The sequence below is a fragment of the Parus major genome, chromosome 2 (assembly GCF_001522545.3).
Source record: "Parus major isolate Abel chromosome 2, Parus_major1.1, whole genome shotgun sequence".
Taxonomy (NCBI): Eukaryota; Metazoa; Chordata; class Aves; order Passeriformes; family Paridae; genus Parus; species Parus major.
The window spans coordinates 120,725,053-120,748,586 of NC_031769.1; positions in this window are offsets into that span (position 1 = coordinate 120,725,053).

The window sequence follows — 23,534 nt, forward strand, 5'->3', positions numbered from 1 at the left end:
ACCTCCTGGTAAAATACATTTATCTTATTATTAGATCTTTGAGACACTATATCACTTGTAACCTTTACTTAAAGCATTTTCTTGCAGATATCCTTCTAGTTTTTTGCAATGTAGGCTACAACAAATATTTAAAAATAAGTAAAATGTACTATCCTTGGATTATAACAATGGTACTAGACAGACTGACATGTTGCAGTTTTGATTTTTTCTTTTTTATTGACAAAACTGAATGTCTTCACTAGAGTTTAGCTTATGGAACTTGAATAAGGCATAAAAAAACCCTCCCTGTCTTTCACAGCCTGAATTTTTTTATGTCTGTTTCTCTTGTCTGTCTTTCTTTTCCCTGGGGAGTGATGTAAGAAGGTTGGAATGGACATTAAAGATCATCTAGTTCCAACCCCCTGCCAAGGACAGGGACACTTTCTACTGGACCAGGTTGCTCCAGGCCTTAGCCAACATTTCCTTGAACACTGCTGGGGCTGAGGCATCCACAGCCTCCCTGAGCAACCTTTTCCTGCACCTCACCACCCACACAGTAAAGAATTTCTTTCTGACACCTAACCCAAATTTTCCCTCTTTCAAATTGTGCCCATTAATCCTTGTCCTATCATAATACTTCTGGATGAATCATATAAACATATATTTTTCAAAAAAAATATTATATGTAAAAAAATTGTAGGAGGTATTTTATCACTGAATAGTATTGATATAGAAAAAAATAAAAAATTAATAAGAAAATTATAATTACCATTAATAATTTTTGATGTTTATATTCCATTTTCAGCTGAGGTAAACCTAATTGCACACAAATTCTGGCTGTATACAAAGCTGAATAATAAAATATGTTTTTTCCTAAATGACATCATGTTTTTTAAATAATCATATTTTTTTATGAGAGTGTGGTAGTTTTATGTTAAATTGTAATACTCTGGGGTTCAAATCAGAAGGTAGAAAAAAGCATAAAGATTTTGTGATAGACACGTATGTGGAGAGTTACTATAAATTCTGTGGGAATTTATTAAAATTATTTCAGTGAAATTCAGAAAATTAGATGACTTATAACTGAAACTGCTATATCTTTTCATCTGCACATCCTTTTCTGAATAAGAAACATTGCAACACAAGATCAGTGCAAGCATCAGTGCAAGCTCACTATGAAAATTTTTTCACTAGAGAAAGTTTAAATTGTCTTCAAAATTAACAGATTTCACTTGTATTTGAAAAAAAATAGATATGAATGATAAAATATTATTAGAATTTTGATGACATGAAGAGTTGTAATATGAAGTATGGAAATAGCTGAGCTATGTAATAAACTTTTGCTTTCACTTTGAATACATCATCAGTCTTTTTTTTGTTTACTGTTGAATATAGTCAGGAGGATACAATTTTTTCTTATTATTTTGAGTTACTTTTCAATAATTTGAAGATATGCAGATGTGAACTGTTGACCAAAATGTAGTTTCTGGCATTGACTTGAATATTTAAAAAGAAATTCTGTTTAATAGCAATAGAATTGCATATACTATTTACTGCATATTCTGAAAGAACAATAAAGAATTAGGGTTTTCAGTATGGAGAGCAAACTTGTCTTCTGAAGAATTTATTTCTTCAGAAGAACATTTTTAGGCCTTAAGATATTACCTGAATACGTCTCATTTCTTTGGGTAGAGTGTACAGCCTATCCAGACCCCTTAGACCAACTAGGCTGATGAGTTCTCTCAAAAGTAATCTGTGCTTTTCCCTAATCCATTTACTGGGGCACAGCTTCTTCACTAGTGGTCTGAGAGGTAGTCTGTCTAAAGGAAAACATTTGTAAATTGCCATTAATTCCAAAATGCTTATCTCCAGTGGACAGAGATTCTTTCTGCAGTCATTTGGGAAAAGGGATTGAAGTTTGCTGGACTGAACATTTCTGCCTCGGGAGTCCCCATTGCACTGATACTGGGTTGAATTATTCTCATTTTTACTTCACAATTGAGATGTGGGCCCAGAAGAGTCCTTGCCAAGATAAATATTTACTTTTAACAAAAGTACTCGTGGCTAGAAATTCTATCTGCTTCTTCCATCTCGACCGTAGACCTCACAGATAATGGGGGATGTGGTTAGAGACTTGAAACCAGCAGAAGGGGGAAATTTTATAGGCAAGTAGTATATCACCTCTGGAGTAGTATTTCTTCTCATTCTTCTTTTTATCCAGTGTGCTGACCTGGCTTCAAGAGACCACAGACATTTCCACCAAGAGAAACTAAAATTCCCACCTTTTGAGTTTGGAATATCCTGTAGTATATCTACAATTACATATAAAGTTTCTTTTACATGTTTTCTACTTAAGATGATGATTGTTGATAAGGTAGACCATGATCACAGAGTCCAGCCAAAAATATAATTGTTTTGTAAGTATTTAACACTGGTATGCTGGGGGAAAATATTTTTTTAATACCCTTCCATTTTCCATTTGTTATTTTAAATTCCAAAAATCTCTCAATAGTCACTGAGAATCACTTTTGAAAAGTGATGATGAAAATATTTTGCCTGTAAATATTCACATACAGTAAATGCAGTCAGATCTCAATTTTATGAACTTTTAGAGTAATCCTTTAATTACTAAAATAGTTTATGTTTATTTCAGTGCTCAGACTGCCTTAATTCAGTACATAAGTAGGGCAATTGATGTGAATCCCAACATCTGGCAATCAGTGATTTAATGAGTTACTTTTTAAAGAAATGTCTGTCTGCCGGAGGGGTCTATAATGCAATTAGACACATTAGCACTTTCTCAGTCATTTGGGGGTATTTTTCATGAGAAAATGAAAGTGATTGGTGCAAGCTGTAAATTGTTTGTACTTTTGGAAGACAAAAACTCATAATACATTCAGCTTCATAAGGAAGATTTTATTAGAATGATGTGATGTAATATATTTGTTGCAACTTCTGAGTATTTGTTGGTAAAATGTAAGAATTTAATCACAAATGATAGTGTACAGTTACAGGCTTCTTTGGCCAAATTTTGTTTTATGCTAACAATTCAGGAAAAAAGATGCTGATGAATTATTTAAACTAGAGCCAACAATCCAAATTTAATGAAATTCCTGAGAAACCCTTGTAACCGGTGATACAATTTAGAAAGGATTCAATTATTTTTTTTACTTTTAAAGTTCTCTTTTTAATTAATGATTTTTTCTTAGATATATTTTATTCAATTTGTTAAGCTACTTACTAATTTTAATCTCAAAGTACTAAAGTAAAATTTCAGGAATTTTAAATTAAATATAATATTGCACAGAAAAAAATTTAACACTTTGATACTTGTATCCACATTCTAAATCTCCTGAAGATTTTGTAGTAGGGGTAAAAAGAATTTTCTTGCTTTACTGGAGACTTTTCTGATACAAATGTCAAAATTTTGCACTGATCCTGTGGCTTTTGAGAACACCTCACTTCTTAGAAAATTAACTTTAGTTATTAGGAACAAAATGATTACAAAAGGAAGTTTAAAGATATACATTTATACATTGTTCTATGCATTTTATGCATATCATAATTTTATATAGGTGTATGTGCATGAGACAAATATGGTCAAGGCTTTGATTTTATAAATAAAGTAAGACAGAAAAAGAAATTAAATTAATCTTAAAAACTATGTTGAATATTTTCATAATGTTACAAAATAAATAATCTACTTGGAATTATTCAATTAAGAGATAAAATTATTGTCCTTAGTAATTAAGTAACCTGTGTTACAGAGGAATATATCACAGAGTTTAAAATAAATTCAGTTGTGTGATTAAAGTGGAAACTTAAGTGGACTCTAAGTATTTTTTTTGCAGTTGTGTTTTTGAAGTGTTAGGACAGGTTCTAATTGAAACACTGAACTTCATGTGCTTTTTGCCAACAGCCTATGAATATAATTTCTGCTGATTTAAGAATCTGATGTCAGGGCAGTAAGTATGCAATTAGCTTTAGTTTAAGTGATAGCAACATGCTGTAAATAAGAATCTTAATTGTGTTTGCAAGATTAAAATTCAGTTTCATTGTTTTTTTTTACCCTTGCTTCTTTGGTGGCTTTGTGGTATATTCGCATTGCTACCTCTAAATGAATGTCAACTTGTTTTACCTCGACTGCAGCCAATCGATACTTCATTAGGCTGAATTGTCTTGTGCCCATGCAACCTTGAAGCTGTGGCTTAATTACCACCCGTATTATGCAGTGGCTCAGAGTGCTGTGCTCAGCTGTGTCAGTTTCGAACAAAAGCCGTGCTGTTGCCTGTATTTAGGAAAAATGCACTTTTGAACTAAAGAACTATAATATTTTCTAAGTTAACAATTCATGATGATAACCTTTTTTATAATGTGTATGTCAGTTTTCAGTAAGTTTACATTTGAATAGGTTCCTGCATATTGCAAAACTTCAAAAGACGAGTACTTTTGCTTTTCATGTTCAACCCATCTTTGATTTAAGATAATTTTAAATTAATGGCAAAGTAACATTCATCTGAAAGAGAAGACAGGAGAAAGTGCAGTCAAATGGCAATCATGACAAATGACATCTCTTGTCTGAGAGTCATTTTTCCTCACTAGACTGATTTGTCATCCCCACTTTTGACATTTTTCATCCTGCTATGAAATCACATTGACAGAATAAGATATTTCTACACTTAACAGTGGGACATAGGAGATGGTTCTCTGCCTTCATTTATATTTTGTATTACATTTAAGGGTTTGTAAAATTTGTAAGCAACTAAAGTCTGATGACAAATTTAATTTTCTTTATAAAATAAAAAGTTCACACTGGCCTATAATCCTAAAGTAAATATTGCTGTTTCATTTGTGTCAGGTCATTATACAACGTAGAGGAAAACAAATCTCCGTGATGAAGATTTTCCACTTGGGAGTATTGCCTTGTTATGAGGGAGGATTATCAAATCCAGAAACAATGAGGACAAGCTACCTAACTTTAATGTATTGTGCCCATTGCCTTCTACATGTCAAAGACCTGTGGCTAGCGTTTGCAGTTTCTTACTTCAGCACTAAAAACATAAGATTTTTCTGTTGCTGAATATCTTATGTCCATGCATATAGGTCTAATTAGCTTTTTATCTTTTTCCTCCAGATCATACCAACTATACAGAGGCATTGGCATTTTCTCTTGACTTATAACAAAGGCTAGAATAGAGTACAGTCCTAAAAGGCAGTCCTTAGAGATCAGATGAATGCAACCGAATATGTAGTGACTTGTCCACGTGGCACGGATAGTCATTCTTATTTTTGTTGTTCAGGGTTTTTTTGTTTGTTTGGTTTTTGTTTTTATCAAATGCCTCATGATAACTCCTATGTAGACCAAAACATTTATATCTGAATACGTATCTGTGCCTGGTACCTTACTGCTGGTGAGGCATGATGACCACAAAATAGGAAGATTGTTGCCTTACATAAGCCATGTTTGAGTGATCAGAGGATGATGGCCCCCTTTAAAGCTCTTTTACAAAATCCAGTGAAGGAAATTAAAAGACACTTTCTGAGAAGATATTTTTTTTTATTTGTCTGATTTTTGTGTTCAATGAACTACGTATCACTGTCAGCACAATGTCTTTCAATGTTCACATCAGACAATCAACTACTAGTAACCTCTAACACTGTTTTTAATTATCAGCATGTTGAGAATTTTCACACCCTTTATAACATGTAGATGTTACTCGTTATACATGTCTTTTGTGTACAGATCAGGCCTATAAAACATGCCAGAATTTGTACCAACAGTGGGAGCCTGCAACTTCATGCCAATATTAGTGTACATTCTGTTGTATATCGCCATGAACTGTGTTTTCTATTATAGCAAAATACAAACAAACAACTTTCACTTAATTAATTAACAAATCCTGTGTAATGTATCAGATGTTTTTAATTATTTTCCTGCTTGAATGAAAAGAGGTGGCCACCCTTGGGATTAACATTTCATAGATTCCATGTGGCTCTGTTTTTATTCTTTACCCACATTTATCTCCTAAAACATTTCAGGCAAGGTTCAAATCATCATCTTGTGAGAATGAAGATGTCAAGTCAGCAGAATCAGTGCCTTTCTACCTATTATGTATAAAGAAACAAAACACAGCCCTGCATATGAAGTGCCTATCTGTGAAAGTTTTCATTTTATCAGACAAAAAATTTGAACTGTTTGCATATAAAGGGAGTTTTTGACTAACCAAAAGGGGACACTGTTCATTTCTGCCACTAGACCTAAAGTTGTAAAGTGTTTATCTGCCTTATCCAAGTTCAGAGTTCTACTTGAGAATGTGGGCATTATCAATAAGCAGGACCATAATAGCTTAACTCCAGCCAGTAACTATGCATAGCATAGCCACACATTCACTCCCTCACCCCAAGATCAGGGAGAAAATCAGAAAAGTGATATAACTCATGGGTTGACACAAATACGCTTTAATGGGTAAAGCAAAAACCCCCAACACAAGCAAAAAACCTGAGGAATTCTTCCCAAGAGGAGGTAGGTGCCCAGCCATCTCTAGGAAAACAGGGCTCCAACATGCCTAGCAGTAATTTGATAAGTTATACACCATCACTCTGAGTGTCCCTCTTTCCTTCTTCCCTCAGCTTTCTGGGCTGAGCATGACACCACATGGTGTGGGAATACCCCTTGTTCACTTGGGGTCAGCTGTCCTGGCTGTGTCCTCTCCCACCTCCTGCTGTACCTTGAGCCTGTGTGCTGCTGGGGTGGGGTGAGAAGCACAAAGGCTTTGATGCTGTGTAAGCACTGCTCAGCTGTAGTGGAAAAATCCCTGAATTATCAACAATGTTGATACACAGCACAAGTCCAAAATAAAGCCCCTTACTAGCTATCATGAATAACGTGAATTTTATCCCACCCAAAACCATTGGAAGATGCCATTCACTGTTCTAGTCTAAATAAAAAAAACACATTTGGGAAATTTCCCTTTGTGCTTAGTGCTTCATAAAGTTGTCCTTCCTTTAAATTCTTCTGCCACTTCTGTTTCAATGAACATTTGTGGGATAGAAAGACATTGAGCGTGAATAATGAGAATGGTTTAGTCCATCAAATCTAAAGCAGGTTTATTTGTATTTCTGTAACAAATTACATCTGTTCATAAGAATCTTTTGACCAACTTTCTTAATATAAAAGCATTTATTATTTACTCACAGGATTTCAGGAAATGAGTGTCCAACATAACAACACTCTTGTATAACATCATATAGCCACAAGCAATCAGGAACAAAGTTCACTTCTCAGTCATATTTTGTAATGATCTCTTTAGTCTTATACAGTTTCCTCTAGTGGCAGAATAACTCAAATTACTAAAACTTTTCCCCAATATACCTTAGCTATATTGATAGCAACTGTCATTCATTAGTATACTAAAAGGGAAGAAAACTTATCTAGTAATATGAAAAAGTGTCCTGCAGTGAAATTATATGTATAATAGCTTTAATCCAAGTTCAGTCTAGTAGGAGATATGAACTTTTTTTTCTTTTCTTAATGGCTTAATAATTGGAGAGATCAAAGTACCTGCTACAGTTCACTAGAACATTAAACCATATAGGGACAATATAACATAGGAGACAAAAAATGAGGGTTTAGGGACACGTTTTATCAATATTGTAAAGGTAGATTTTTTTTTTTTATTTTGTCAAATTGAGTTGCATTATCTCTTCAAAATCAGTTTTTGAAAAGTTAATGTTATAGTGATTAATATTTACCTGTAAAAAAATAATATTTTACAAGGATAAAATAGTGAAAGGCTCTGGATTTATGCATTTTCCTTGACAGAGGACAGAGATTTGTATTAGACTTTGATTACTAAAATATGGGTAATAAATGTTGTCTCTGTTGATTTTGTGTTATTCATACATCTATATGGGCTGCAACAGATAATTAGAGCAGAAAAGGAGAAACTAAACTGGAGACAATTGATCATTAAGATTGAATGATATGGGGCAAAATCCTGTTACTGCCCGTTTGCAAAATGGGTAAAAAAAGGCAGCAAAAATCTTACAAAAAAATCTAAAAATTTACCAGTAACTTCCATTGTTTTCCCCCGTTTCTTTCCTTGCCAACAGAAGAGTTATGACCCATTTCGCTTTTACTGCTCATCTTCATCATCACAGATGAGACTGAATTCCATGAACTACAGTTCAGCAGGAATGTGCGTCACTCTCATGAACATCAGACGTGGCCTCATGTGATCCCTGGAATGTAAAAGTAGGGCAGCAAGGAGTAGGTAAGATATTTCCTTATGTATACAATCATGATAAGAGAGATATAAAATACATTATCTCAGGGAAATGTCTGCAATTTAAAATTATTAAGGTAGGGTAAAGAATCTTAATATGATGTTAGAGTAGGAGAAAATGTTTTTGAGGGAATAAATAAAGCATTAAATTTACTTCATTTCTGAAAAAAAAATAACAGAGAAAGGATGTCATAATACTTTAAAAACACTTGAACGTGTGTTTATAAACTATAATCTAGAGTAAATGGATAAGAAGGAGCAAATATCTGTAAAACGAAGTAAAACAACCAAGAATTAGAAATATGCGAAGTTTATTTAAAAATATTACTGTAACAAAACTGAAGTTGTAATTTAACGTGGTTGTGGATCTCAAATACAGTTTGGGTGAAAAATCATTACATATCTCATATCAGACTAGATAATTTTAATGATTCTTTCTGAGTTTCAGCTATATGAATATACTAATCCAACTCCTCAAATTAATTTCTTTAAAAACACACAAAGGCCTCATTGACAGTGATAAACTAAACTTACAACGAAGGACAACAAATTTGTTCCTGAAGGTTACCCTTTAAATTCTTCCCACTAAAAAGCCAAAGCAAAATAAAACCCAGTTATCTACTCTCAAGATGATTTCCAGATATAAATCTAGATATATACATTTTCAGTATAAATTATTTTCATTGTGTAACTGTCTGTAAACTACTGAAATAGGCAGTAGTCAGGAGTAAGCAGTTGAGGCAATATAATAGGATTATTTCATCACTCCTGTTAGGATGTTTTTTATTACTACAAAAGAAGAATGTTCAAAAAGTTGTTAAAATATTAGAATTACTTGGCATACTTGAGAAATTTTGGTAAACAGAAAAGCTCCACCCAGAATGGAGACTGGATATAGTACATCTTCAATAAAAATATTGAGTAGATCTTAACAAAATGTCAACATGTAATTTTTGAGTGAATGAACATAAATTTTTAGCTTTGAAAGCAAAAATCAGTCTAAGTAGTATAAAACTAATTTTAAAATATTTAAATAAAATATTTTTTCAACCACACTTTAAATTATAAGGATTTCAGTCATTTCTTTCTATACTAATTTGTAGCTTAAAGAGTCAGTTTATTCACTAATATTACAACTGAGTTTATTCATTTTCTTTAAAAAAAAGTAGCAATGAAGTGACTAGAAAATTTTATTATATTTAATAATTTATAGCATTGCAGTTAGAGCGAGGCATACAAGGCTGGGTATAATAAAAACTCTCATTGTTTCATACCCTTTAAGGCCAGAAGGTTCAATAGATCATCTAATCTGACCTCTTGTGTATCACTAGAGATAAATCCCCAGTGAGTCCCCGCTTGGTCATATAAAAACTATCATTTTTGGGGGGCTTAACTGAGTAGTTCTCATCTAATTACAAAATTATTTCCAGTTAACCCCAGAAGCTTCTTTGTTTATCTCTAGAACTTCTGGTTCTGTGGAGGCTGGAGGTTGACTCGCTGTGAAGGTGGCTCTTTCTGCACACAGTGTTACATTTTAAGTGAACTGGAATAGGGTGCTTGCAGTGCTGGTTCAGGATAAAGTCAAAGTGGATCCTCATTCTAAGCACTATTCAAACCGGTTTTGATCATATACACTACTTTATTTAGTTGTAGAGATAATGAAATCATTATGTGTTCCCATGATACATTATGGCAGCAAGGGTACGTGTTTCAGCACATTGGCAATCTCTGGATGGACTGTAGACCCTCCTTTCTTTTGGGGTCTTCTCAGGACACTGAGCCTATAGCTGGATCTTAGTATCTTTATCAAATTTCATTCAATGCCAAGAAAGTTTTCCAGATCAATTTTGCACCCCCTAGTTGTTTGGCATCTTGGCCTTCAAACAGTGTTAACCTCCTAAAAAGCTACGAAAGAGAAATATTTTTGAATGGAATTACATGTGTGTTAAGATGAAGAGTAAGGTATCATTTGATACTTTAAAAAAAAACCTAAATTATGAAGTTAAGAAATTTAGGGAAAGCTGTTTGTCAAAATAGCTTTGTGTGTTGCAAATCCTTTTATGAAGTACCTGAACAAAAATACATTTCTCCTGTTCTGATGATAATGTGTTCTCTACTTGTGCATTTACTGATATAAACAGTACTATGTATTGATATCTTCTCCCACAGTCTCCTAAGATTATGGTGGAGAAATTACAGTAATAGGAACAAGGCTCTAATAAAAAATTTCCCATCTTCATATTTTGGAAGACTTTTCTTTTTAAGGATGGGGTCTTTGAATAATTTGTGTAGTGGGAGCACCTATGTGTTATGGAACTTGCTGGGGCTGATTGTGTGGTGTTTATAATCTGTCATTTTCATCTTTCCTGCTCTTCCATGGCTTGTTTTGATTTCTCCAGTATATAAAGAAAAGCTCTAAAACCAGTTTTAAATAGATTTGTCTCTTAAGGTCTTTCTTATAAAGTTACCTGTGAACTCTTGCATTTAATTGATGTGCAACTAAGTCCAAGTACAGGGACAGTAGTGTGTACAGACCAATTGGCTTCCTTAACAATATATTCCATCCTCAATATATTTTTTTCCTTGTTTTTCAGCTAGACTTGAGTGACTGTAAATCTGGTGGACCATACCCTAAAACTAGAGAGTAACACAGATAAACAGTACTCAATACACAGATCTTCATCTGTGAGTTGATTGATTTCACCAGGATAATCACGGGTAATGAAGGAATGTGTAAGTACCTTGATGACTTACAAAATGGAAAATGGAAAAGAAAATAAATTACTACTAGATTTAGTAATTTTGCTTGTCACATGATGACAATGAGTCAAGAAAGTAAAGAAATCATAATTTAGAGATCTAGGACTAAATTCTACTTTTGGTTTAAGCAGTTGGATTCAAGTGACTTATTTAGACAAGGGTGTTATTAGACACATTAAGTGGCTTAATGCATTAACCATAGGAATACACCACCATATAAAGTATGATATTTATGCAGTCAGTAGATTTTTCTGCAAAAAATATGGAAATAAATAAACAGTTTAACATATGCAGCACGACATGAAATGGACTCTGAATTGGAGTGTTGGACTAGAAGAACTGCCTTAAAGACATAAAGAAAAGGTGTAGAACATCACAAATCTTATGCTGATTCTCATTCACTGATGGTAAGGAGCAATTTCAGTCTCAATTTGCACATGTGGATGTGTTCACATAGACATGTTGACAATATATACTGTAGGCTTTCAACTTCGATATCTATGCTATGAAGTCTTCCAAAATTCTATACAGTGCTGATGGAGAGAGCCATCTCCAGAAGAGCAGTATAAGATTCTATTTTTGTACTCTTTAGGTCACTTTCTGAATGAGTCTTTCTTTTCCATTGACTGTACAGAAAACAGATACCCAATTAGGTGAAATGACTACACCTGGAAAGGCTAACGTTTTTACTGCTGTTATAATTTCATCAAGGATGTAAGTGATCTGTAATGGCCATATAGATTCTCAGATAGGAGAACAGAGGTGATTGTCAAAACATGCTGATCTTTGAAATAATTATATGCTATTCACAAGAAAGAAGCTAGGAATTATTTATTTAGGTGAGATGTGCTTGGCTTCTTTGTGAAATTTAATTGTTTTAATAGACTATGAACAAATTAAATTTTATATAATGTTTCATATAAAATTTTAAGATGTTTTAAAACTAAGAAATGCTATGGTGACTGCAAAGAACTCCGAAGAAACTTAATTCTAATGTGTTACTACCTTCAGTTGAAGAAAATCTATGGTCTAACCAAATTTTCAAGAAATAATTCAAAGTTAGAAGTATTTACTCTAAGGACATTCTTATTACTTAGCGACAGCTTGAGAACTAACACTCAAATAAGAAACTTATGCAATAGCATCAGCATCTAAAAAATAGCAACACACATAAAAATTAGTTTCTTGATCTAGGCTACATTTCTACTGTAATGCACCACAAGCATACAGTATATAACTTCCAATTTTTTTGTATGTGAGGTTCTTAAAATATTTGAAGGGTAGTAGACATCCTAGCATTCAAGTCTATTTGCCTGGGTAACTGAACTCAAATATTCCCTTAAAGTTTATTTCTTAAACTTTCTTATGAAAACAGTGCCTTCTATCCATTTGGTTTGGAGACATAATTCCCATAAAGTTGAATGCACCCCAAGAGAAAAAGAAGCTGAAGCCCTTATGACGACAAATCTAGAGTGTGTGCTGACCCACCCACACTTTAGATTAAGTGGGCAAAATTCCATATTGCTTTAAATAATGTTTGTGCAAGTATCTCTGTTAGTAGTTTTCAGCTAGCTAGATGATGCACAGAAGTGTATGGATCTGTAAGTGCCTCAGTAGTAATTTTCAGTTCTCATTCTGCCACAGGTGATGACCTGATGCTTTTAACTCCAGAATCCCAGGCTTGGTCCCTGTAGGTATCCTAAACAGGTTTGTCTGCCTGGCTAGGAAATGCTGCTACCAACAGTCTTGGGCCTATTTGCAAGTCAGTGCATAATGCAGTGACAGAGATAGTGTTTTCCCTCTGTGGGTTGCACCTTATAAAGTACAACAAACAATGTATTTCCTCATAAAAGTTATTTCCATTAGCTGAAGTGTTTGAGGTCTATAATCTGACCTTTATGGTTACAGCTCACTCGAGAATCACATAGGAAAATGTGAATAAATTGAGTACCCAGGTAAAGTTTGTGCAATAACTTGACACTGCATAAACGCACTTATAGTCAAACTTCCTGTGTACATAATAGTTCTAGTGTTGACTTTTAACAGTCCTACTTGGTGACAGCTGTCTGTTTAAGAATTTGGCATTGTATAATTTGGGACTGAAGACGATAGAGCCATGTGTGAGAGATGTTTCTTGTGTGTGTGTTTAAGTGGAGAGCTGTGCCTCTGTAAGCTTCAAAAGGTCAGAACTTGATTTAATAAACTTTTCTTCCCAGAAAACAAGCTTTCTTCTTGAATGTGTAACATTGTTAGAAAGCAGCATGTCTGGAGACATTGCTAATAGGCTTCTGAGACCTTTTGCTCTATCCAATGCTGTCTTGAATAGTCATACCGGATCTGGTCTGAATAAGCCAAAATCCTTAAAATGTTATTTCCTGATATGTATGCTTTAGATCACTTCTGCCTTCTGCAGTACCCTTTGCAAAGGTGCAAAGCTGGGATTTCCATATCCTCCAAGGGCCTCTATGCTTCACTCTAGCATATCATTTCATCACTGGTCTACTAGCACCCTTGTTGGTTGTCACTAACAATACCTTACAACCCCCCTTCCTTTTCTTGTTCTCTACCCACCAGTGCTGTATTTTTACTGATATAAATGCCTTTAAGCTTTCTGTATCATTTCTGCTTTTGCCACATAGATGTTTTTCAGTCTGTGGTCACCACACGACAGCACAAAACATCCTACTCATAGTGCTCCTTATGTTTTCTTAGGTCATGATGCCTCTGAGACAAGGTGATTTTATCCACTGGAAAATATTATCCTCAAGTCCTTGGATAACCAATAGGACTTAAAGAATTTTCTGATATGAAGCTTGCCTTTCATAATCTTTGATAAGATACCTATCTTCTTGCTCGTTGGAATCTGGCTGCTCAGCTTCTATAGCTTCACAGGCACTTGGGATGAGAAATAATTGCTGGAGTGGAAACCACAGGCAGCAAAAAGGTACTGCATGCATCATCCGTGGATTTACATACCATGATTTGTGATTTTGCCGATTTAGTGTCTAATACGCAGGCATGTGCCATTAGCAATGGATAGCTCATTTCCTGCTTGCTCTAGAATGCTAGAATATGATCATAGGTGCTCAGACCAGTTATATTGTCTAAATAACTAACAGCCACATATTCAGGATTCCTAGATTTTCTTTTTCAATTAGCTCAAAGAGAGCCTTTTCCTCCTGAAGCAAGGTATATGAATGGATATTGACTACAGATGTGATGAGAAAATTAGCACTTCCACTTTTATAACTTGCATTTATGTCTAGCAAACTAGTTCTCAAAATTTTGCTTTGAGAAGAGACTTCTGCTGCTTTATCTGTGAAATGTGTAATATGCAAATGCTGTGCCTTGCTGCAACCTCAGTAACCTTTGCTCAGTCAAAGGTGAGGCCTCTTTATTAAAAAAAGCCCTACTTAAAACCCAGTCTAGGAAGCTATTCTAGGATATCTTCACAACACTTAATGATGGGTTTGGATTCCAGGAGAGGAAGACATTGTTATATCCCTTTACCGAAGTGTTAACCATATATAAATTAAGCTGTTATGATCACCACATGGATGTGCAATGTTGCCTTATATACTTTTCTCTTGCTTGTTCTCATGTTCAGTTCAGTCTCCAGACTGGTGACCGAGACAATGGCCATCTGAACTATCATAGAAACTTCAGAGGAAGGGACTGGAAAATTGGGCAAAAGGAAAGGAGAAAGGTAGATCTAGTCTGTTTCTACTATGTGGTCAGGTCCCAGTGGACATGTCCTTATGTTTCACATTTTGCTCATTCAAAGTCTTCCCTCAAACAGACAGGGATATATGAGATGTCAATTATTTTGACATGTATTACTAGGGGCTAAAATACATCTATCCTCTATTAGGTTAGCCTGGAGTGCAATAAAACCTAGTCTGGACTTCAGATTCCTGTTTCAGCATGCTCATTGATTTGCAGATGACAGGACAGTTTGAAGTGCTGAAAAAATCCACCTCAGCTTGACCCATGTTGAACTGATGCTTTTAAGAACTCATGAAGATCCTAGATCCTTGATATGGAGCAGGAAGAAGGAACTGGAATAAACAAATGGTAAACATATCAAGCTCTCCATAGTCTGTGTTCAATAACACTTCTGAGATACTTGCACAATTATGAACAGAAGAACTCTAAACAGATTGGAGGATACTCTTGCACATGGTGAAATAAGCAGATACTTTCCTGGGACAAGACCTGGTACAATGGAAAGGTCCAGGGCATCTTTCTTAATGCCACATTAAGGATGAAGGGTGTGTGAAAAACAGGCTTGCCCAGATGTGAGCTGGGAGAATACCACTTACAACTGGGAGAGACACAAATTTTGAGGGCCTTGAACTGTAGTATTTTTTTTTTCTTTTTGCATATTATGTATCAGTAAACTAGATCTAGAATTTGATAGTGATCTTGCAATGAGATGATATTTGATGATAGCCTCCAAAATTTTATTTGCTTATTAGGTTGATTCAGGCATGTGTTCAGGTGCCAGCAGAGTGTGTCTACTGAGAGAGAGAAAAATTCATCAAGTTATGTAAAAGATCACACAAAAATTTGGGCAAAATGTAGCCACTTTGGTTTTTTTGACAGCTAACATACAACTTTAATAAAGATAGTCCCAATGCTATATTGAAACTCCTGTGAGCCCCACTGAATTCAGTTATCATTTTTGCATCATGTTAACATGAGGAATTTAAGAAAGAGAGGAGAAGCAATTATTTTTAGAGCTTATAAACTAGCTTTACTTGGATACATCTTCCTTGGGTAAATACCTTGACTAAATTTCAAAGTCTGGTTTCAAACTGAGCTGTATTAGAGTTTAAAAATATATGTCATATGTTAAGAACCGTTAACACACATGAGATATTGACAGTTTCTCTATAATGATAGAACCAAACCACTGAATGATTATTGAATAACTTAGATATTGTTAAGGAAAACCTATTTCATTAAGGGTAGCTCTTATACTATACATATCACTGTCCTGGATGAAAGACAAAACCAGAGAATAGTCATTGTTAAAAATGGACCATTTTACAAAGAGAGTGGGAAGAAAGAGTGATGTTCTTTCTGAGTGAAATGAAGATGGAATTTAATCTTTTTCTCAGGAAAATAATAGTAAAATATAAACAAGATAATGAAAATAGGACTAAAAATAGAATTCTTCATAGGCTAAATGATCATAGGCTAAATTATTAATATCTGTGTGCAATTCCATAGCATAAAATGACAAGAATATGAAAAATGTGTTGTTCAAATGGTATGTTGGGAAGATTTTGCAGCATCAAATCAGACTGAAAAAACATGGGAGAATGATTAAAAGAATTTAGATTTAACTGAAGTGTGTAAAGTCAGTATCTCTATTAACTAAATTTTTTGATAGTGTATAAAAATTCAGCTAGAAAACATGAAGGTAGAACTTCCATATTCTAAACAGATTTTATTTTGGGTTTGGACATGTGAAGAGAAAAAGGAAAATGTGACCTACTGAGTATTAGCTAGTATATTATCATAATGTATAATTTCTTTCAGAAGGTAAATATCATGAGACTGAAAGAAAGGCGATAATGGGGGTTAGAATTGTGCGAAGTTTGGAATTGTTTGGCAACAGATTGTGCAAATCAAAACATTTTTGAAAATAAGTATGGGTTCCTGCCTCTTCTCTATGTGAAATGCTAAGCATTTCCATGAGATGCTGGATCTGCCTATTTTTTAAATAGAAATGGAAATTTGACCGAAAAGCCTTCATAAACTTGCCAAGTAGTTCTGTAAGATCTCTTGAACAGACCTATATTGAACTGGCAGCAGCAATCACTCAAGCCATCAAATCACTTGACTTGTATCATGGCCCTGTGGGGTCAGAGACTAAAACACATGAAAACTGTCTACAGGGGAACTTGATCTGCAAAAGAGTTGGAGGAAAACAACTGTATGGATCCTATTTAAAATTTGTTGCAAACCAGCTATGATGATTCACGCTAATGAAAGATTTATCTGTCGTTATGGTTATGTGGCCATAGTCAGGATTGAACACTAAGATTTGGAAAGGTTGATAGCGGAGCTACACAATGAACATTAAACAGAATATTTTTATGGAAGACCAGCACTGAAAAAAAATCAGGAGTCTCCATAAGATACAATATCTCTCTATGTATCTATGTATCAATTGGAGGTTGGACTACATCACTCTTTAAGTTGCCTTTCAACCCAAACTCTTCTATGATTATATGATATTTGGGTGTTGGATGGTTAACTCCATATACTGAAAGAAAATATATCTTCAAGGAGGGAATTCAATGAAGTAGGTTAAAGACAGGATTTAAAAGAGAATCAGAAATTCTCTTAGTAAAATGTGGTACAGGTCAGTATTGAAATGACCTGGATAGTGAGGTGAAGTGATATTTTGGAGAGTAGAAATTTTTAGACCTTTTTTAAAGTCCTTAAGGATCAATTAGTCTTCAGATATGCTGTGTGGTTATGTGATCTGTGATCACACAAACAGCATAGTTTACTTCTGCTACAATGAATATTACATTTTCCTAAGAAAAAACACAGTCAAAAAAAAGACAGAGATATTAAGTTCACAGCACTTTTTTCAGAAAAGATGCAAATATATGGATCTGTCAGTTTAATATATCTAAGGAATACTGGTGTTTATTACTTGAGTTCATTTAAAATTGTATTCAAGTTTTTGACTAATAGGAGATACAAACAAAAAGGCCTGGTATGTACTGGAAAATTTGGCTGAACTTAGATGATGGACACAATTCAAACATAAACTTTATTTGGTGAAGATGAAATACTGAAATTTTTTTTTCATACTATTAGATAAAAAAATACTATTCTAGTGAGATATTGTTTTATTCTCACCGTCACAAACATGAAGAGGATGGTGACAGAGAATATGTAGTCTATTCTATAAAGAATTTTTCTCATCTTGTGCTAGACTCTACATTTTGGCTGTTCTTCCTAGGATCCCTCTGCAGTCAGTGGAGAGAAGTAGAAATTTTAGGGGGTAATTTGTATCACAGAATATATAAATTACTGTAGGGATGAAATGATAACAACCTGAAAGTATGTCTCTCCACTTATGGAAAAAAACAGTCAAAGATGACTATTCTTCTTCAGTCTCTTATAGCTATACCGTGATCATGGCTTCAGCTCCTGAATGTTTAGTGGTATTTCTGCAGTATAAATATGTATCCCAGGAAGGCAGAATCAGGTGCTTTCTGATAATGGTGAGATTTTTCTTCTAATTTTGTCTTGTAAATTGTCTAGTAATTTTTTTGTAGAAGTATCTAGTTTTAGATACAGGACAATTTGAGCACTATTCTTTGAAGCCAGGAATGGATATTAGTGTAGTAGTATGCTTAGAGTACTCACACTGTACTTCATATAGAAGCTGTCTGGAAATGCTGAAGGGCCTTGGTTCTAAATACAAAACATAAAATGATGAATTCAACAACAACAACAACAAAAAACCCCTCATATTAAGTTTCAGCTTTCTTGTGTATAAAAGTCTTTACAGATTTAGTGAAACTTCATGAACTTAGAAGCAGAGGCTATCAGTATCAATTTCAGATGATCTTGAACAGAAGTAATTAATACAAATCAAGAATGTGTGTGGAAAGAAAGAAAGAAACTCAGGAGATGCAGAAGAGTGAAACGAGTCTGGTAAGAAATAAAATATTTTGGATATTTAAATAAATCAAGCCAGCTGTACTCTGGGGGAAGATGTGAGATAAATAGTGCAAGAGCACAATGAAATTGAATATACACTTACTGAAGCATCCCAAGCAGAACCCTGAATTTTGATAAACTTTAAGTATAAAACTAGAATTGGATCTTGGAACAATGATATTGGGGCTTAATATGAGTATTGATAAACAGTACGAGATATGTCAAAAGCAAGGCAAAAGGGGCTTGAACTCTACCTGAAAAAGTACCAGGTATTCATGTGTGGAGAGTTATTTGGGGGCAGGCAGTCAGGCAGTGCGGGGGGATATCTCTTTATGCATTATCACTCTCTTGAATACATTGCCAGGTATAATATTGAAAACACAAATAAGAATTATTTAAGCTGTAAGTTCTTTGGGGTAAAAGTTGGTTCCTCTTGTCTGTTTATGCCATGCCTTAACTAATAGGTGTTTATTTTTGTACGTTAATAATGGCAGAATTTCCCTAAAGGGTTATATATAAATAAATAATGTATAAATAATTAATAATAAATAAATATATTTATATATATAATATATAAATAAATAATCCTTTTAAAAAAAAGGAAAAAATACAAAGTCTGACCTATAAATTGGACAATTCTGATAAAATTCCAGGCTTTACTACTGCCTTACCCACTCACAGTTCCTGAAGGCTTTAACAAACTCCCTTATTTCACTTCACAGTTTCAGCACAGTGCAACAAGGCATTTGTGATAAGATACATATCTCAAAGGTTTGGAGTTTGAGAACAGGTTTAAAGTATTCAGATTGTGTTGGTCTGTAAAATTGGTTGGAAATCTCATGTGAGAACATTGTTCTCATGAGATTTCTGGTATTGTCTTCTGTGAATCAGATCATAAATACTGCAAGAACTTTTTTTTGTTTCAGATACATTTCTGCAGTCCTTTTCTCACAAGATGATTAGAAATATCGAACTGCACATAAATGAATAATAATGAAAACAAAAAGTCAACAAAATATTTGAGAAAGTTTATAAAAATCAGTTAGAAATTTTGGTAAATGCTCAGACTTTTTCTTTCTTTGCAATGCCACTCACTCATTGAAAGCGGTGCACCCTGGTTTATATTCACACTTTACATGTGTTGCAGTACATCGCCAGTACTCCATCTATATGTATATGCTATCAGTTTATTAAGGTTTTAATTATATAACTTTTCATGTTGGGCCTGTGATCCTCTCTTTGTGTCTTTCAGACACAATAGCTTTTGATCTGCTAGGAGCTTAAGGACTGAGTTGCCACTGACGCTGTTTGCCAGCAGCAAAGGGAACTTGGGTATGGCCTGACCATGGAGACTGATAGGCCATAAGATATTAAGCTCCCGCCAATTTCTATTTTCTCTTTCAAAGATTGCTAACCTCATCTCCCCAGGGACTGCAACTGCTGCCAGCCTTTAAACCAAGAGGAGTAATATCTGTCTCTAATTCATAATTACTAGGTCTCTGTCACAATGAGCATTGTTGGTGCTTGCTTTTATTTAATTAGTAAGTATGTGCGTTTGTACTGGTGAGAAGTACAGCTGGGTGGAAACATAACCTCATTACTTTAAAGTTATTTTTCTGTTTCTCTTTTTCTTGCATCTTCATGTTGTTACATCCATAATATACAGCAGATCATTATCAGTACCATTAATAAGATTCAATGCTGTGCATATTTTTCAACAAGATTTGTATTGCAAAAGAAACAAGGATAGCACCTTGTAGAATTGAAACAGACAGTCTGCCCCTGAATTTTTACCTCTTCCCTGTGCCTACTCCCTATTATTAATGTATATTATTACTTCAAGTATGTCAGAAAAAGAGACAAACAGTCAGAGGCAGAAATTTCTCCCTAATTCACTCTGCCTAGCCAGCAAAATGTAACACAAAATTATTCAGGGGAAAAATACAATTTTCTGTCATATCTGCCATACACTGATAACAAAGCTACAGGCTAATATGTTTTGATATTTTTGTCACTCGTTTATCATGTGACCTTTCATGCTATCATTAATACAGCTGAGGGACAGAGCAGATACACTGAAATAAGGGTGTGGAGAAGTCAGATTGCTTCTCTAACAACTAACGGTCAGTCACAGCAATTTATGCTTTTCTTCAGTATAGCACTGACTGAAGAAGAGAAATTGTTATTAAAATTTGATATTACTGTCTAGGCTCTGCCATATAGAATTTGCAACTTTTAGCTATAATGGGAATACTGGGAGGGGGGAGGCTTAATAAATTTCCTTTTGAATTATGATATTAATACAATACAACATGCTTGCTCAGATATTCAAAGGATATACAAGTGGAAAAATCATATTCAGGACACTCCAACACTGCATATTAGTCTGAGTCCAAAATTGTTATATCTAAGAAAATGATTTTAATAACATGGATGCAATCACCTCATATTGGCTCAATTAAAACAATTGCATTTTTTCATTTCTGTTTGTTTGTTTGTTTGATTTCAAAATTCCTGTGACTAATCGTGTTGCACAGTATTAAGCAATATTTTCAGGACATCCAAGAAAGTGCAATGTGTCTTTTTTTATGTCTGTGTGTCTTTTATGATAAATGATACCTGGGTTAAATTTGCATTTGGCTTTACACCATTTCTGACAATAGTCTAGCTTTTTATGTTGCCTGTGGACTCTGGTTTGTTAAAATTCCAATATAAAACTAATTTATATTTGACATTAATGAGTTAAGAAATGTTTTATACAGTACATCAGAGCTGAGAGAGAACTTTACTACATTCTAGTAAAGCAAATTACTGCTGAGTAGATCCATTATGTAAAAAATGAAAAATCACTAATCTAAGCTGCTTGTCTTTTGAAAATCCTATGATTTTTAATGTTTATATTAAGAAAGAACTGAAAATTTAACAGTCTTTTTTTTTTTTTTTTTTCTTTTTTACATTCTATAGGGGAATTGTAATTTGACTAGTTGGAAGAGATCTCTTTCATCAGTGTGCATGTCTGTGCCAGGTCAGAGTAAATCTTTATATTCATTTATAAAACAACAATAAAATACTTTAACTATTTAAAACATTAAATTATGTTTTTCTTGAGAATGACTTCTTTGAGTAATATTTTTAAGTACACTAGAAAATGACCTTTACATGTGAAAAAAAAAAAAGTAAGGATGAGCTTGAAATAGAAAGATTTTTAAATAGGTCCCAGAGAGAGCCTTGTAGACTTGAAATGAATCTTTTTGCATTAGATCTGATTGCAAAGTGAAAGTTTAAATTTGTTATTACAAATGTTAAGACCTGATTTTCAGAAAATATATGCAAATTAATAATTCAATTTGCAAAAATATAAGTTGACTTAAATTTGACTTCTTCTGTCAGTAAATTTACATGTTTGCAGAAATGAACCCTAAATATATTCATGAAAACAGAGGATGCACTAGCACTACTTAGAAAGATGATTTGAAGATTTTATTACTTAGTATTTTGTAAACAAGCCCATAACATATATTTTTAAATGCTTTTGGTCCATTTGTAGTCAAATGGACTGCATTATCTATGCATGTAAATGTTTTTTAATAGATATATGCATATATGTATATATAGTGAATTATATATAATTTCTTAGTATCTGATTCATGTGTATGGATAGTAGTGTCAGATAAATAAAAAGCCTATTAAAGTCCTGAAAAGTTTAGAACGTTCTATAGAATATTTTTATAGGAGGTAAAGGATTTTTACCTTTTGGTGTCTCTGTAACAATATTTTTCAGAGTGTTCTCACTGTATTATTTTTATTATTTCTAATTTTTAGTAATTAATAATAGTGCTTCCTGAAGCAATTTTTACAAAAGAATAGATGCAGGAATTATGCTGGTAATACAAAGATGTGAAAATTATGTAAACCCATCATAAAATAATATTAATGTGGTCAAAAGACACCTGTAAATATGTTAATCAAGTGCAGAAAAATGATGCTAAAATATTTACCTATGAAATTTAAAGCATCTTTCATACTATTGATAAAGAAAAGTAATTCTTCCTTCTCAAATGATAGCTCTAGAAGGAGAATATCACAAAGTGTATTCTTTCATTAGTGCACACTTTTTTGCAGTCTAAGCAAGACATTGGCTAAGTGGACTTCCCTTTTACCTCCCTGCCACTAACAACAGTCCTGACCTGGAGATGCAGCCTCTTTCAGGATGAGAAGAAAATGTGTCCATGCATGCTTAGTCTATACCACCCTTGAACAGATTATATATCAAGCTGAATTGTACTGAGTCCTTTTTCTTTTTCTTCTTTTTCCCCTTTTTTTTTTTTGTGTGTGTGGTTTTTGTTGTTTTTTTTTTTTAATAGGAGAAAGTAGCTGTAGTGGAGGCTTTGGGGAGGTGTGCTAGTGACTGCTATCAACAAAGGATTCAGCTGGACTGAGAGCCTCCAACCTGTTTAATGTGATGCTGAAGGGAAAATTTGGAACCTTAATCATGGAACGAGGCAGCCTCCACATATACCTATTCTATAATTTACATTTTGCTCAGTCTCCTCTGTAATAGCAAAATAATAAAGGAAAGAAAAATGTAGAAAAGGAAGAAAATGCTATTTTATTAATAGGTTCCTATTGAAGTGCATTAAAAAAAATATGTTTTTTTCCCTGCTGAAACTGGAATCAATTATAAAACATTATTGTTTGCTGAAGCACATCTTAATAGCACAAATGGCAAAATTCTGTTCATCTTTCCAACTTTGTTCAAAGTGTATGTGCATGTTTTAAAGCGGAATCACTTATAGCTTTTATATTTGTAGCAAA